The sequence below is a fragment of the Myotis daubentonii genome, chromosome 11 (genome assembly GCF_963259705.1).
Source record: "Myotis daubentonii chromosome 11, mMyoDau2.1, whole genome shotgun sequence".
Taxonomy (NCBI): Eukaryota; Metazoa; Chordata; class Mammalia; order Chiroptera; family Vespertilionidae; genus Myotis; species Myotis daubentonii.
The window spans coordinates 13725129-13742004 of record NC_081850.1 but is presented as its reverse complement, the minus strand read 5'-3'; the positions used below and the strand labels follow the sequence as shown (position 1 = coordinate 13742004).

Genomic DNA, 16876 nt, shown 5'->3' with positions numbered 1-16876 from the left:
GAGAATAGAGTTACCATATGATCCAGCAACACCTATTCTGGTATCTACCTGAAAATTACAAAACACTTATTTGCAAAGATATAGGTGCACCCTATGTTCACTGCTACATTATTCACTGTGGCCAAGACTTGGAAACAACCAAAGTGCCCTTTACTATATTATTGTATAAAGAAGAATGGAATACTACTCAGGCATAGAAAAGATGAATTATTGCCTTACTACATTTTGATTGCTGACTATTCTAATAGAGACATTTTTCATGTTCTACATTTCAATCATATACTGTTAATTCCCATAACTTTAATTGCCCCCTTAATCCCACACACATACACAAAACAAACAAACATTACAATGATGCCACTTGGGAGGAAACAAGTATTTCCCAAGTCTTGGAGTGTCACCTAAAGCACACTCTATAAAGTGAAATGTCTTTTAATTCTTTTTCTTTTTCCTAAAATCTTATGAAATCCTGTTTACTCTCTAGACATAATGAAATGTCCCTGGATGACTCTGTGCTAACTTTCTAAACCTCTCTTAGGAATAGACAACCTATATATTATCAATAAATTTTACAAATAAAATGAATGGCTTGTGACTTCAATGGAACTAATATTAATAACCAACCATGACTGTTACTGCAACTGCCAATGATAGTCAACATTATTGCCATAAACTTCACCTGTACTGTTTTAAATTTATTATCCATTTTAACCTCCACAAAACTATTTATGGTAGGTTATTCTTAGAAATTGAAAGTTAAAGCTCAGTTTTTATACCTGAAACATGGGACAATAGTAGAACTTACTTCATAGGTTAAGCGATTAAATGAGAGTGTACGTGTAAAATGCTTATTTGAATCACTGGAAAAGTAACAGGCCCTCAGTAAGGTTCAGGACTACATAAGTCCAGTAGTGCTATGGCTCTGGGCATTTTTTTTGTGTGTGAGACACATTTTAATGTCCACACATTTTCTGAATCTAATTTTTATAGGCCCATTAAATAGTAATTTTACTATCAACTGAGAAAATATTTAAAGGTAAAGCTCTGAATTCAATGATGCTTTAAAATGAATTTGTATTTTAATGATTATAATAAAATCGCATGCATGTGAAAAGTGCTATAACAGGCATTGCTTCCAGGCAGTGGCTGTTACGATGTGAGAACTTCACTTCCCTTTGTGTCGGAGCTGGGAAGCTCCCCTCACTGCAGTGAAAGGTACTAGGCAACCGTGTTGATTGCTCTTCCCTATGCTCTCCCCTCTAACACTGTAGCCTGTTTAGTCACAGGTGCCTGCAGGCTCTACCTGGCCTCTAAGGGTCTCCCCAAACCCGGCCTCTTCATTTTTTTCTTTTCTGTTTTTGGTTTTTTTCTGGCCTCTTGCTCTTGGCCAGCTTCCTTCCTAGCTACATTCTGCCTTGAGAAAGACCTGGTCAGCGACTGCAGCTCAGTCCAACAGGAATAACTGTAGACACACTATTGATTCACCATCAGGCGGGATTCTAGCCAAGGGCAGAACTTCTGGCATCAGGTGGACCTAAGTTAGGTAGAATCTGACACTCTCTCTGTGACCACAGGGGAACTAATTTATCTCAGGCTCAGTTTCCTCACAGAAATAAGGTGGGTAATTCCTGACTCACAGGACTAGTGTGAAGATTAAATGAGATAGATGATACAAAGCTCTCAAACACCATGTCTGCTGTATAATAAGCCCTCACTCACTGGTTTTGTACTTATTTAAACAGGCAATAACTAAGGAGGGCATACTCTTCATGAAATGCACAATACTGGAAAACACAGGACACACCTTCTGAATGCAGGATAAAGTATTCATAAATACACAAAAACTGTTTTTGAAGTCGTGTTACTCCAACATATATCATGCTGAAATAAATAGCACAATGGTTATTTTGGAATTGTATGAAGAGGAAAGGGGAAATCTGTGAGCAAGTGACCTCTCTTATTGCCATATTCTTGCCAAACTTTCTGAACAAGTGTGACCTGGGAAAGGGCTCCTCTTTGGTGGTTTACTTAAACTCAAATAGTGGATGCAACTGAGAAGAGTCAGGCTAATTTCTAAGCAGTTCAATATGATTCAAGGTAAAAAGCAGCTCCATTAAACAGCAGCTCGTCTTTGGTTTCTGATGCTCATTATAGAAAATATGTAACCTAAGAAGAATATATATATCTAATATGGTAATTGTCCCTCAGACCATTTGACCATTCCACCAGTAGCTATGATGTGCACTGACCACCAGGGGGCAGATGCTCTGACCGGTAAGTTAGCTTGCTGCTGAGGTTCAGCCAATGGGGACTGGGCAAGATGAACCAGACACATCCTGGAGCCCAGCCCCCCTCCCCCCATCCCTCCCCGGCCTCTAAAATATTTTTTCTAATTAATTTCCTTTCAATGTGCAGGAATCTGTGCACTGGGCCTCTAGCTTTGAAATAAAAAATTGTTATTAGGCCACTCAGGATAGCAATAGATGAAGTAATCACAAGGAGATTTTAGTAACAGAATCATTCCTTCTTGCCATTATTGTGTTAGAAAATCTAGCAATAAGTTTAAGAGCACAATGCAGCCCTTTCCATTCTTTTTAAAGGGCAAATAAAATGCATAGCAATAAAACAACCTAACGAGTCTCTGCAGAAAAAATGCATCATGAGTCATGAAACAAAAACTAAAGAGGGCAAAGGCTTATTTCTCATTAATATTGTTATCTAGATTGTGTAATGAACAATGAAAGTTCCTATAAATAGAACAAGCAAGCTTTCAGCTGAGGTAAATCTTTCCTTAACCAATACAATGAGTATGCCTAGGCCAATTTCAAATCCATCTCCATCACACGCAAAAAACTAGAACTTGTAACTTTATTTTTAAAAATATGCTGACAGCACAGATAACTAGAAAAGGTGTTCTGGCAATCTATTAAAGGACCGAGGCTAGAGACTCACTTCTATCTCATATGTTACCCGTTATTTCAGTCATATGTTACTGCTGTATATGTTAGCAATCATTTCAGTCATGTGTTTCTGCTATATTTTGCTATTCAGACTCACTTAAATCAACTCTTTGTTGTTGCAGTAATATTGTTCTGTGAAATACAACTCTCTGGCAGTGACTTCTGAAACATAGTGCAGACTGAACATGAGCCAACGAAAGACAAAAAGGCACACTTCATAGTGATGGAGATTCAATTCTCCATAGGAAGCAGCTAATAAAACAGGTGGAGGAAAGTACAACAAAAAATGTGCTGGCAATATATTTAGAAAAGATAGGACTTATATAGCATTTGCTGTTTTATGAAGATAATATTCAATACCGAAGAGGATAATAATTATGAGGTGCATCGTGCTTTTCACCTTATAAAACCATTTTCAAAATTTAACCATCTTTAAGTATTGTGCGAATCATACAGTGTATTGCTTTCTCTAATTCTCATGCAGTAGACAAGTGTCTGGACTGGCTTCCCCACTACAAATCCTTAGCTCTTTTCCACTCTACCATGAATTTCACATGAAAGGTCAAGCGCAGGGTCCGTCACTGCCAATGATTGAACTTTCCCACATACCCCAAAGTGAATAACATATTTAAGTTTGGGCCAACCTCAGATTCTCTCTGTGACTAATTACACATTTACTACCCTCTCTTCTTCCCCTCAGGGTAGAGTTAGAGAGAACACTGAATAAGTTGACTAGAAGGTGCAATCCCTCTCTGTAACATAGTTCCAACTACCAAAGAAAGAAGAAATATGTTTCCAAAATCAATAGTCAAGAAAAGCTCTACTTCTTTTGAGATACTATGTATTAATGCCCTATCTCTCTGAAAAATACTAACTAGAGAAATGCCTAGTCTTACAATTCTTGGATTCAAGGACGTACAAGGCAAACTCTGCAAAAAACCAGGGCTCCCTACATGGCTTATCTGTCTGTGCTCTCTGTGCCAGTCTTATTTAACTTTGTCTGCTCATCCATATCCTTGTTTTTATTATATATATATATATTCCCATTGTCTAATAGCTAGTTCTATTATAAAGTGTCTCAAATCATATATATGCAAATATACAAGGATGGGCAAGAGTAGGTTTCCAGTTGTGAGTACAAAATACACGGAGTTCACTCTTGTATTATTATTTACTAATTATTGTATTATTTTCCATATGAACAACTGTAAACCTACCCTTGTACATATAAATCCTGAATATATAGTGCAGTAAACACAAAAACCTCATCCCTATGTGCCATCCCCCACCTTTCACACCCATGCCAACCAGAAAGGTACAATTCTGGTCTCTCCAGTGCAGCAGTGGCTCAACAATTGGTGGTACTGGGATGGAAAACCTGCTGTCAGGTCTCCCCTTGGCTGCTTTGTAGCTTCAGGCCTTTGGTGAAATCCCATCCTCTCTCTCTGCTTGATTTTTCATGTAAAATGTTAGGGTTCAATTCAATGATATCAAAGAGATTTTTCCATCAGAAAAATAACCTCAGGTGAGCACTATATACAAGGAGAAAAAACTGTCACTAATTAAAGCATATTCTGGGGGATGTTCTGTCAGCAAAGGACTCACAAATGCAGGTTAAATGTAACCAATATTGCCTGCAAATGACCATGCATGGTTGAAACATAGCCTTCCTCCTCCTTTAGTAAAAGGGACAACCAGAAAGAAGACCCTCAATGACTGAGCATGTTCTCCTTATTTACACAAAACAAAACAAAACAAAACAAAACAAAACAAAACAACCACCCTCCCTCCAGCTAGCTACAACTGGTCTCCTTGCTCCTGCTGATCGAATCCTTCATTTGTTTCAGGTGAGCAGTTTTATCAGGGGACAGTTTATAGCAGAAAAAGGCTTCTACTGGGTGGATGGTGAATTCCAGGCCATTGCAAAATGAATGTAAAGTTCTGCTCTGATCACAGCACAGGGTATCTATATGGTCATTTTATGAACCATATGACAATCACTTTCCATCAGTGTTGCCCACAGAGACTTGGGAAATAGAAAACCATGAGGTCAAACAGGGAAGTAGTGTGTGTTTGGAAAACTAGAATGTTATTCAGGGTAGTCAGAGGAACAGGTCATGGAATGAAGGTTTAAACTAAGATGATGGCAGGTTCAACTTATAGTTTACGTATAGTCTATAGATAAATTGCCAATAGCACAAATGCTGTTGATAGAAAACACACACACACACACACACACACAACATGTACATCTCTTCCATTTCTCTGACTGCAGAGTTTGGATCTCATCTTATGTAATAAAAGCCTAATAAGCAAATCGACCGAACAGTGGAACAACCACTGTACGCTATGATGCGTACTGACCGCCAGGGGGTAGACACTCAACGCAGGAGCTGCCCCAGCCCTCAGGCCTCAAGCCAGTCAAGGTGGGTGCCAGTGGGAGGGGGGCCAATTGCCCCACCAGTCACCCCACAGAGGGAGGTGACCAGCAGTGGCAGCAGGGAGCAGGGCCGGCGAGCGGGTGGTGCCAGGCCAGCCAAGGCAGGTGCCAGCGAGGGACCCTGATTGCCCCGCCAGTTGCCCCACAGATTGGCCCTGATCACCGGCCAAAACTAAGGACCCTACCCATGCACGAATTTCATGCATTGGGCCTCTAGTCTATATACATAAAAGCCTAATATGCAAAGTGTCCCCTCAGGAGTTCAACCAGGAGACAGGGGTTCGATCGCTCACTATGACATGCACTGACTACCCAGGGGCAGCGCAGAACAAAGAAAGGTAGGGAAGCCCCGCTGGCAGCTGGCAGATGGGAAGAGAAGGCCCCAGCTGGCAGCTGGGGTAGGAAGGCCCCGTCCAGCAGCCCGAAGGCCCTGATTGGCCCTGATCACCAGCCAGGCATAGGGGGACCCTACCCAATGCACGAATTTTGTGCACCAGGCCTCTAGTATAGAATAATAGGAAAACAAAACCAGTTATATTTAGGGTCTCCTATTGCACTTAATAAGTATGTTAAATTCCTGAAGCTCATACTGTATATGCAATTACTAATCTGGAGTCTGAACCTAATATAGATAAAAGTACATCATTCCCAAAGTGTGTGTGTGTGTGTGTGTGTGTGTGTGTGTGTGTGTGTATGTATGCATATATATATATAGTTTTAAGTAATATATATATATATATTTAAACCTGCCCTGACATATATATATTTAAACCTGCCCTGACTGCTATAGCTCAGTTGGTTGAGCATCATGCCATGCACAGACAGAGAGGTTGCCAGCTCCATTAGCTCTATTCCTGGTCAGGGCACATGCCTGGGTTTGGGGCTCAATCTCCAGTAGGGGGCATGGAAGAAGTAGCCGATTAATGTTTTTCTCTCTCATTGATGTGTCTCTCTCCCTCTCCCTTCCTCTCTCATTAAAATAAACAAAACATATATTTAAAAAAAGTTTCAGGTTATTTTAGTAATACATGGGAAGGTGGGAATGTATTGACTTGCTACAGTATTCCACTTAAAGAAGAATCCATTAGTACATTTTTATTCTTGAAATTGTTAAAGAACTATGCAAATAAATTATATATATATATTTAAAAATAATGGTATGTAGAATAGAATTAGAATGTAAATTTCTAAGTCGTGGGTCCAACAGGATAATGGTTGAAAGCCATGGAAGACCAAGAACATTTGACCATTATAGAAAAGTTAGGATATTAGAAGAAGGAAATCCTAAGAAATCATAACAATATATAGCATAAAATTTCATAAGAATAATGAGATCAAAACATCAATTATCACAATATAGGTGACTAGCTTAAATTTCTCTTTTAAAAGACAAATTCAGTTTATGATCAAAAGAAAATTTTAGCACTTTGATATTAATAATAATTATACTTAAAGGCAATTAAATTTTGAAAAGGATAACAATAAAGATGTGTAAAGTATATATTAGGCAAGTGCAAAGTAAAAAGTGAGCAGTATTAATATCAGAAGACAGAACTCAAACTAAGATTTTTATATTCTACTGTTAAAATAAATCATAATACAGAGCTAAGCCATAAATCATCATGCACATGGCAGAAACATATGAAAAATTAAAAGCTATTTAGAAGTTACCTAGAAAAACACAAAATTAAAAATTGCTTGAGGAATTGTTTAACATATAGTTTTAAGTCAAATGGATCAATTATTCAAAACATAAATAGGAATACAGAATATTTAACAAGCTTGTTTAGTATTATATTGAAACTTGGACCTTATAAATAATGTTATAAATTTTTCTTTCATATATGAAAAGTGTATTTAAAAAACAATTAATCACATTAGGCCTAAAAGGTTGATAATTTCTGATAAAATAAAATTTAATACTAATATTAATGGTAACAAAAATAAACGATTAGTAATGTTTTAACAACTATTACTTAATTCTCCTATGGATGATAATATTAAATACAAATTTAGTATATAAACCATAATGAAAATGGGATTTGCTTATTTGGTACACAAAGAAAAAAATATAACCTTAAATGCATTCATGTTTAAATAAGAAACATTGTAATACCTCAACTAAATATTCATTATACTTAACTAATTAAAAAAGAAAATTAAATACTTTAAAATATTTTAAAGAATGAATAAAGCCAATTGTTTATAAATAGCTTAAATGTAGATAAAATAGATGAAGTAGACCTTATATATGCCAATAATTTGTTCTTTAAGGGGAAAATAAAATAGAAAACTTCCATAATACTGAACAAGGAAAAAAGAATATTTATACACACATTCAAAAAACATAAAAATAGAAAAATTTGAAGCTTTAATAGAATATATTGAATATTTACTAATTAACATAAAAATCTGGAAAATTCTGTTGGCCATGAAAAATTTGTTACAAAATGTTAGTTCCAGTTAAAATGCCATTGAAACAAATAAAAATTACAAAAAAGACAGAACAGTCAAAAGCTATTCTCTCACAATAAAATTAGATAAAGTCTTGTTTTATTTTTTTCAAATGAGTTCTGTAAAACTTCAAAAGAATGAAGAAGTCTCAGGCAACTTTAATTGTTTTAGAACAAAGGGAAGCAAGCTTTTACTGTAAAAGGTCATATAATAAATATAGTGGTGCCCTGGTTGGGTTTCTCAGTTGGTTGGAGCATCCTCGCTTACACCAAAAATGTTGTGGGTTCAATTCCGGTCAGGATACATATTAGGTTAAAGGGTTTAATCCCCGGTTAGGATGCAAATGAGAGGCAAGCAATCAATGTTTCTCACATCAATGTTTCTCTCTACCTCTAAAGAAATCAATAAAAATTTCATCCTTGCCCTAACTGGTTTGGCTAAGTGGATAGAGCATTGGCCTGCAGACTGAAGGGTCCCAGGTTCAATTCCGGTCAAGGGCATGTACCTTGGTTGCAGGCACATCCTCAGTAGGGAGTGTGCAGGAGGCAGCTGAATTGATGTTTTTCTCTCATCAATGTTTCTAACTCTCTATCCCTCTCCCTTTCTCGCTGTAAAAAAATCAATAAAATATATATTTTTTAGAAAATCACATCCTCAGGTAGGGATTAAAATGAATGAATGAATGAATGAATGAATGAATGAATAAATAAATAAATAAATAAATAAATAAATAAATAGTCTTAGAGGGCCACTAAGTGCTCACTTCTGCTGCTATAGGATGAAAGTGAACACTTCAAAAGGAAAAACAGCTAAAATATATAGCTTATGTGATTAACTGAACAAAGCAGATTGTAAAATGGTATAAATCATTTTTTAAAACAAGTAATGAGACATGCATATTGTCCATTCATTTATAATGAGCAAAAAAGTGTCAATATATATATATATATATATATATATATATATATATATATATATATATATATACACTGAGTGGCCAGATTATTATGACCACCCCATCAATACTTCTTTGGGCCACCTTTTGCCTTCAATACTGTGGCGATCTTCTTGGCATTGACTCCACGAGATGTTGAAAGGTGATGCGAGGAGTATGACATCATGCCTGATGAATAGCACTGTCCAGCTCTGTGAGATTTGATGGTTGTGGAACCAGCTGCCTGATTGCTCTTTTAACTTTGTCCCACAAATGCTCAATTGGATTGAGATCTGGTGATTGTGGGGGCCACCTAAGCAAGGTAAAATCTCCCTCATGTTCTTGAGACCACTCCTGCACAATACAAGCACCATGGCATGGCACATTGTCTTGTTGGAAGAAGCCATATCCATTGGGATATGACATCAACTGATAGGATGAACTTGATCAGCAATGATACTTAGGTATGTTGTGCTATTCAAAAATTGTTCCACACCAATTAAAGGGCCCAAATCATGCCAGGAAAACATGCCCCAAACCATAACACCGCCCCCACCAGCTTGAAGGGTTGTACTAATGCATGTGGGGTGCATGCTTTCATGCTGTTTCCACCAAATTCTCACTCTGCCATCTACATGATGCAACTGCAAACGTGATTCCTCGGACCACATGACTTTTTTCCAATGCTCAACTATCCAATCCTTGTGTTCCTGTGCAAATTGGAGACATTTTATCTTGGTAAATGCAGACAGCAAAGGTGTTTGAACAGGCCTTCGGCTTCCATATCCCATAAGATGCCGTGTACGGCGAACAGTGCATTCAGAGATCATTTGAGAGTATCCTTGATTAAGATCTGCAGTGATTTGATTCACTGTTGCCCTTCTGTTGTCTTGTACCAGTCTTGCCACTCTCCGTTCTGCCCTAACATTGACTAGTCACTGACAGCCACAATTTGCATGTTCAGACCCAGATTTTCAGCTGACAGTCCAGTCTTTAAACACTTTAACAACAGCTGCTCTTGAACAGTTAACAAATTCAGCTGTTTTGCTAATACTCGCTCCGTGGCTCCGAGCGCCAACAATCATCCCACGTTCAAAGGCTGTTAAATCATGTTGTTTACCCATATCTTCAGAAAAAAAAAATCACTTCAACTGTTGTGGTAAACAACTTGTTTCCCTAATTATAATGGTCTGGCCCTCTAGCAACTTCAGCGCGAAATTATAGCTAATTTGCCTACAAACATCAGGTGGTCATAATAATCTGGCCTCTCTCTCTCTCTCTCTCTCTCTCTCTCTCTATATATATATATATATATATATATATATATATATATACACATACACATATTAGAGGCCCGTTTCACAAAGATTCACGCAATAGGCCTTCCTTCCTCTGGCTGCCGGCACCAGTTTTCCTCCAGCACCCGGGACCCAGGCCTTTTGTCCGGCTGCAGTGGAGAAGCCAAGCCTTGAGGCCAGACTTCTCTGCTCCGGCCGCAGTGAGGCTAGGCTTCTCTGCTCCAACTGGAGCAGAGAAGCCAAGTCTCTTCAGTCTTCAGTCTTTGCTCGGGCTGAGACTTCAGTCTTCCCTCCGCACCTGCATATGCAAATTAACCTGCCATCTTTGTTGGGTTAATTTTCATACTCATCCTGATTGGCTGGTGGGGTAGCGGAGTGATGACCAATTTGCGTGTTTCTCTTTTATTAGTGTAGACACACACACACACACACACACACACACACACACACACAAATATTGATGCTTTTTACTTCAAAATGGTGGATATGAGATTATTTTTATTCTTTTCTGCTTTCTTTACTGCAAAGAATGGAATTTGCTTGCATTGACTTCTATTCTCAGGGATAAAAAGGCCATTCAATTTTAAAATATAAAGAAGTGGCACCAATATCTGTTCTCTCAAACAAAGACAGTTTTTAAAATATAGATGGTTTCAGCTAATAAAGACTCAAGAATTTAGCCATTAAACTTAAAAGCAATGCTTTCTTATATTTTATTGCCCAACATTTGATGTAATGAAATCCAGAATATAGGGTGCCTAATTTAGAAAAGTTTACCTCCACAGTTCCCAACCTGCATTGAAGCATCAGGGTGCTCCACTAATCTTACAAAGACATCATGAATTGTTTTAAAATTTGAAAGGAAATACAGTATGATACCTACTAAATACTGCACAAACAATTAGCTAATGGGAGCTCACAATCAAAGTATACCTTGTAATCTTCCTTTGGTGATGTCTTATCATTATGAATCTGAATTTCAGTGGTTGATGGGATAAAAAGCAAGTGCCACTTGAGAATCAATTTGAACGGAAAATGAAGGTGACAACATCCAATCTGATTCTAAAGTTTGAGATGCTGTGCAGTGCCCAACAGGCACACACACATCTGTTTAGTAAGTGATTGGAAAGCCATATGCAAATGAATGAAACTAGACTGCTGTTTGTTTTCATATGTAAACATTAACTCAAAATCAATCAAAGACCTAAATATAAGACATGAAACAATAAATTACATAGAAGAAAACATGATATTAAACTTATGGATCTTCATCTTAGAATTTTATGAATTTGACCCCAAAGGCAAGGGAAGTTAAAGCAAAAATGGGAATATATCAAACTAAAAAGCGTCAGCACAGCAAAAGAAACCATCAACAAAACAAAGTGGCTACCAACCAAATGGCAGAAGATATTTGCAAACAACAGTTCTGGCAAGGGGTTAATATCCAAAATGTGTGAGGAAGTCATACAACTCATCAACAAAAAAATCCAATTAAAAAAATGGACAGAGGACAAGGATTGACACTTCTCCAAGAATACACTAGTATACAATGTCCAACAGATATATGAAAAGGTGCTCAACTTCATTAGCTGTTAGGGAACTGCAAATCAAAAGTACAATAAGATGCTACCTCACACCTGCTGAAATGGCTATATTATCAAGACAGGTAATATCAAGTGTTGGAGAGGTCATGGAGGAAAAGGAACCCTCATTCACTGATGGTGAAAATGTAAACTGGTATAGCCATTATGGAAAAACAGTATGGAGGTTCCTCAAAAAATTAAGAATAGAATTACTGTATGACCCCACAATCCCTCTTCTGGGTATTTACCTGGAAATTTTGAAAACATTTATTTGCAGAGATATATACACCCCTATGTTCACTGCAGCATTATTTATGGTGGCCAAGACAAAGAAACAACCAAAGTGTCCTTTGATGTAGGATTGGATAAAGAAGATGTGGTACATATATACAATGGAGTACTACTCAGCCACAGAAAAGATGAAATACTGCAATTTGCAACAACATGGATGGATCTTAAAAATATCATGCTAAACAAAATAAGTCAGAAAAGTCAAGAACCACATGATTTCATCATATGGGGAATGTAAAACTGAAAGTAACAAATAAACAAAGAAGGCTGGCTGACGTCGCTCAGTGGTTGAGTATCAATCTATGAACCAGGAAGTCACTGTTCAGTTCCTGGTCAGGGCACATGCCCGGGTTATGGGCTTGATCCCCAGCAGGGGGTGTGCAGGAGGCAGCTGATCAGTGATTCTCTCTCATCATTGATGTTTCTATCTCTCCTTCCCATTCCCTTCCTCTCTGAAATCAATGAAAATACATCTAAAAAATAAACAAGCAAAAACTCATGGACACATACAATACTAGTATATGGTGGTTAGCAGAGGGAAAAATGGGTGGGGGTGAGAGGGGTTGAGTGTCTGATGACAGAAGGAGATTTGACTTTGGGTGGTGAACACACAATGTAATATACAGATGATGTATCATAGAATTGTACACTTGAAACCTGTATAATTAAAACATCTAGAAAAAAATAAAATAAATTTTCTTTTAGCTTATTATATTTTCAACTTACTACCAATGTTTTAGGACACAGATACTTATAAAGTTATTTGGGATTAATAAAATTGATGGTAAATAAAATTGTTAAAGATTTTTTTTTGTCCTATTACTGAGACACTCTGGGCATCATGAACCTGGAAAGCTTGGAATCTCAGTAACTTATAAACATCAACCTGCTAGTAAACCAGAGGACCCATTCAAGTATTGAGTAACTCTCAGCAGCCTAGTATCAAATTATTAGGCATAGGCCAAGCAGTAATTATAGGCAAACCTGACCATGATTAATTACATAGTGTTGAGATGCTCAAGTTTAATTCCTCTAAAATTCATCACAGCGCTCTCCCTCTTGGGTGCATGCCCGCACCTTTCCTGTCCACCTCTGCTTTCTCCCAGGCATGCTACCTTTGGCTTTCTCTCTCCTAAACTCCAAGGGCTCTTCTTCTGCTTCTGTAGTTTGTTTCCTGAGCCTATGCAGCCCAGCTAGCTCACTTCTACTACCTGTGTAACTTTCTAAATAAACTGTCTCTTATAATCTGAAAAAAAATATATCATTCCATCACAAACCTAGGGCATTTTGGAGGGTAACTTCAAAAGGAAACAAGGTTGAATGAAACCCTTGGTTGCATTGAACAAATGTTTTGAGTTTTTTCTAATACTCTTTCACCAAAGCTAAACTCTCTTGATTCTAATTGTTATAATAAAATTCCTAATATGGCCTATACACTTGAATTTCAAAATATTGTCCATTAAGTATAAACTTTGAACCTTCTGTGAGACTTTGCCAATTGTTTAATGGTGACAATAGGGACAAATTATTAAAATAGATGTCTCCTAAACAGAAATAGCAAAAGACCTCATGTAACAATCCCCCATAATAAGTGTATCATGGCTAAAATGGCAATTAAATATTATAATTTAATGTTTAAATTATAAAGATTGATAGGAAGTAGCTTCTTTAGACAAAGAAAATTATTACTAAATAACTTGTACACCTGAAGGCTCCTTTAACAAGTTTCTGATTTATTAGAGTAACTTTTGTACATGCAAAATATATAAATAAACTTCATACTGTTTCCAAGGGAAAACATATTTCATTATATACCGTGTTAATCTATAGTTATACTTAAAAGAATAAATAATAAAAATCCCTATGCGGGTTTTATAAAATACATAACAGTACTTTAATTCAGCAAACTCATTAAACTTATCAAAGGACTTATTGCATATTTTAAAAAAGATTCCTAGGAAACAATGATTAGATAGGCATAAGACTACAGGCTCTCAGGTTGGTCATTGGAGTGGAAGAAAGAGATATGTAGGTCAAACTTCTTGATATACATACTGAAAATTAAGCTCCATAAAGGTAAAAGAACTTGTTCAGAAACACCTGGCTACCTACCTATCCATCTCCCCATCTAATATTTACTTAGGGTCTAGTTTGTGCCAGACATTGAGTTATTCACTGAAGACAAGTTCCTTCTGCCATTAAAGTTACAGTGAAATGCATGGTTTCCTTGGTTAGATGCTTTAATAAGCAAGGTTACTAGGGTTAGAAAATCTTGATCTCTAGATCCCACTCTGAGATTAATTAAATTAGAATCCCCAGAGTGCCACCCAGGTATCAATATTGTTTTGTTAAAAGTGTGCAGTAATTCCAATGTGCATCCAACGCTGAGAGCCACTTGAGTGGAAAAACAGATACTGACTGAGTTAATTACAAGTGTTCTGAGTGCTTAGTGTTTCTACTGAGAAGTGTGACGTCCCCTGACATCTGGAGGATGTTTCTACTATATGTTGTTCTTCTCTTGAGGTAGCGAAACATCATCATTTAAGGAAATATCCCATTAAAGGGGTTAAGATGTAAAGTATGACACTGATCTTCAACGTATTAGATTACATTATTCTCAAAAGCATGTTTTTCAAGCCTCTAAACAAATAAGTTATAAGATTATAGGTATAGTAAATATAAGCCAGGTTTATAATCTGAAAAAAAACGTATTTTCACAAGAAGGCAAATACTGTATGTTGCTCACATCATAAGAGTCCCGATTAAAATTAAGATGTGTTGCCCTGGCTGGTGTGGCTCAGTTGGTTGGGCGTCATACCCTGCATGGAAAGGTTGCTGGTTCAATTGCTGGTCAGGGCGCACACCCAGGTTGTAGGCTCATGCAGGAGGCAGCCACTGGATGTTTTGCTCTCATATTGATGTTTCTCTCTTTCTCTCCCTCTCCCTTCATCTTTCTCTAAAAATCAATAAAAAAATCTTTTAAAAAATTAGGATACGTCATGTTTTTTAGGAGGGGTAGTGGTCATAGCAATAGGTTTAGGAAGTACAAACATGTTTCATATCGATGTTCATTATTATTACTTTTGCTTTATTTTATGGTAAATATGCAAATACATTTAGCATATTACATCAGGAATATAAAGCAAATATGAATGGCCAATAAACATTTTACAAATACTACCTATGGTTCTGAAATGCGTATGAAAATGACTGTGTATTGGCATGGGAAGTTCTAAAACTTCAGAACTCTAAATGCAATTTTACTTTTAAATTTCTCCAAGTGATAAAAGCAAAAATCTTCAAACAGTAGCATTTCCAATAAAATGTCAAAACTCCTGCTCAGGACAAACAGGGTGCAATGAGTTTTGAAAACAATATTTTGCAAGGTTTTTTGTTTTTGTTGTTGTTGTTGTTTTTTTTTTTTTTTTTTGTCCCTTTCAATATCCTCAGTCCCCGGAAAACAATAAAATGACAACATCCACAACTTAGCCTGTTGTTTGATCAAATAGCAAACAAGTTAGAGACTTTTTGACAGTTGTTTCTTCGAATTGTCCTGCCAGATACAAATTCATGTTGAAAACTCTTTTAACACAACTCCACATCTCTCATCTCCTAATTCACAACAAATTTGATACAAAGGATGTTGTTGTCAGCAGCTGAATGCAGCCAAATAGACTCTGATGATATCATATAGAAAATGAAACGCCAGCCGAACCTGAACAGCTTCCCATTTGTGTTGCTGAGCTTGTGCTTCACGCTGGAGCCATTGGATACGCAGCAGCTCCTGCCTCAGTTTCACTCACATCCTAAGAGAAATGTGCCAGCTTCTCAATGGTGCCAACAGACCTATGGGAGAAGTGCTGAAGCTACCTCTGACAGAAAGAGAAAGTCATTCTAACTTTAGCCCAGAAAACATCCATCTTTTAAACACATCAGTCTGATGCACAGATATCTACAATTCTACTCTTCTGCCTTTATGTTGCACCCATTTCCTTTTCTCATTGTTCCGAGATTCATTACAAAATTCAGACCGCAAATGTGTCTTTCTGTGTGTATATATGTACGTGTGCGTGCTGTTTTGGAATAGTCATCTTTTCCAAAAGAACATTTGGCCCCTAAAGTAAACTGCTGAACATTTTTGTAGACACTAGCCGAAACATACATCTATTGCCACTTCTGGGGTAATAAAAGCTTTCTTGAGAAGAATAAGGGGGGATGAATCTGCAAAATCATATGTGGAACCTTTCTCCCCCAACAGATGGACGGAGGCCTCTAGAGGTCTGTATACTTGTATGGAACTCGGTTCTGCATGTTTGTGGGAGGACTCTAGGAGTGTTCTCAGTGAAGGGTGGAAACCCTAGGCTAAGAAGGATTGTTTTCTTGTAGTCTCAGCATGTCATACTCACATTGTACTCTTGGGACTTGTGGCCTGCACAAAGCCATATGCCTGTGTGCATGAACAAGAAACAGGTATCAACAGAGCTTTAATTTTTCACCTCAAGCATGAGTACCACTATGCAACAGAGGTGTGCAAGAAAACCTTTACTGATGAATTTGTCCTGGTAGAGAATGATAAATATGAACTGAGAGATTATGTGATAGGAAGCAGATTTGCAGAAAATTACAATGGTGTTTATAGCATTTAGTTAGATGTTTAATTACTTCTAGCATCTGTAAAGAGCTATTGATTTAGTGATAGATTATGGAATTATCTCTGAAAGGAAGCAATCAATTGTAAATCCCTCATCCATGCAGTTGTTAAAGTGCTTAACTGTCATACATCTGCCATAAAGATATTTGTTTTTGACTGTGATAAGCTAAATATGCATGCATGGAATTGGCCCAATGACAGTACAGATTAATAGGTTAAAACAAATCAATCAATAGCATAGCTGTTCCTTTAGTTCTAACCAAGG

The 16876-nt window shown here is 37.1% G+C and overlaps 1 long non-coding RNA gene across 1 annotated transcript in view; it reads right to left on the bottom strand.

Moving 5' to 3' along the window:
• LOC132212737 (uncharacterized) overlaps positions 1-16876 on the bottom strand; it is a 183086-nt gene that overhangs the window by 43741 nt on the left and 122469 nt on the right. The window lies entirely within an intron of this gene.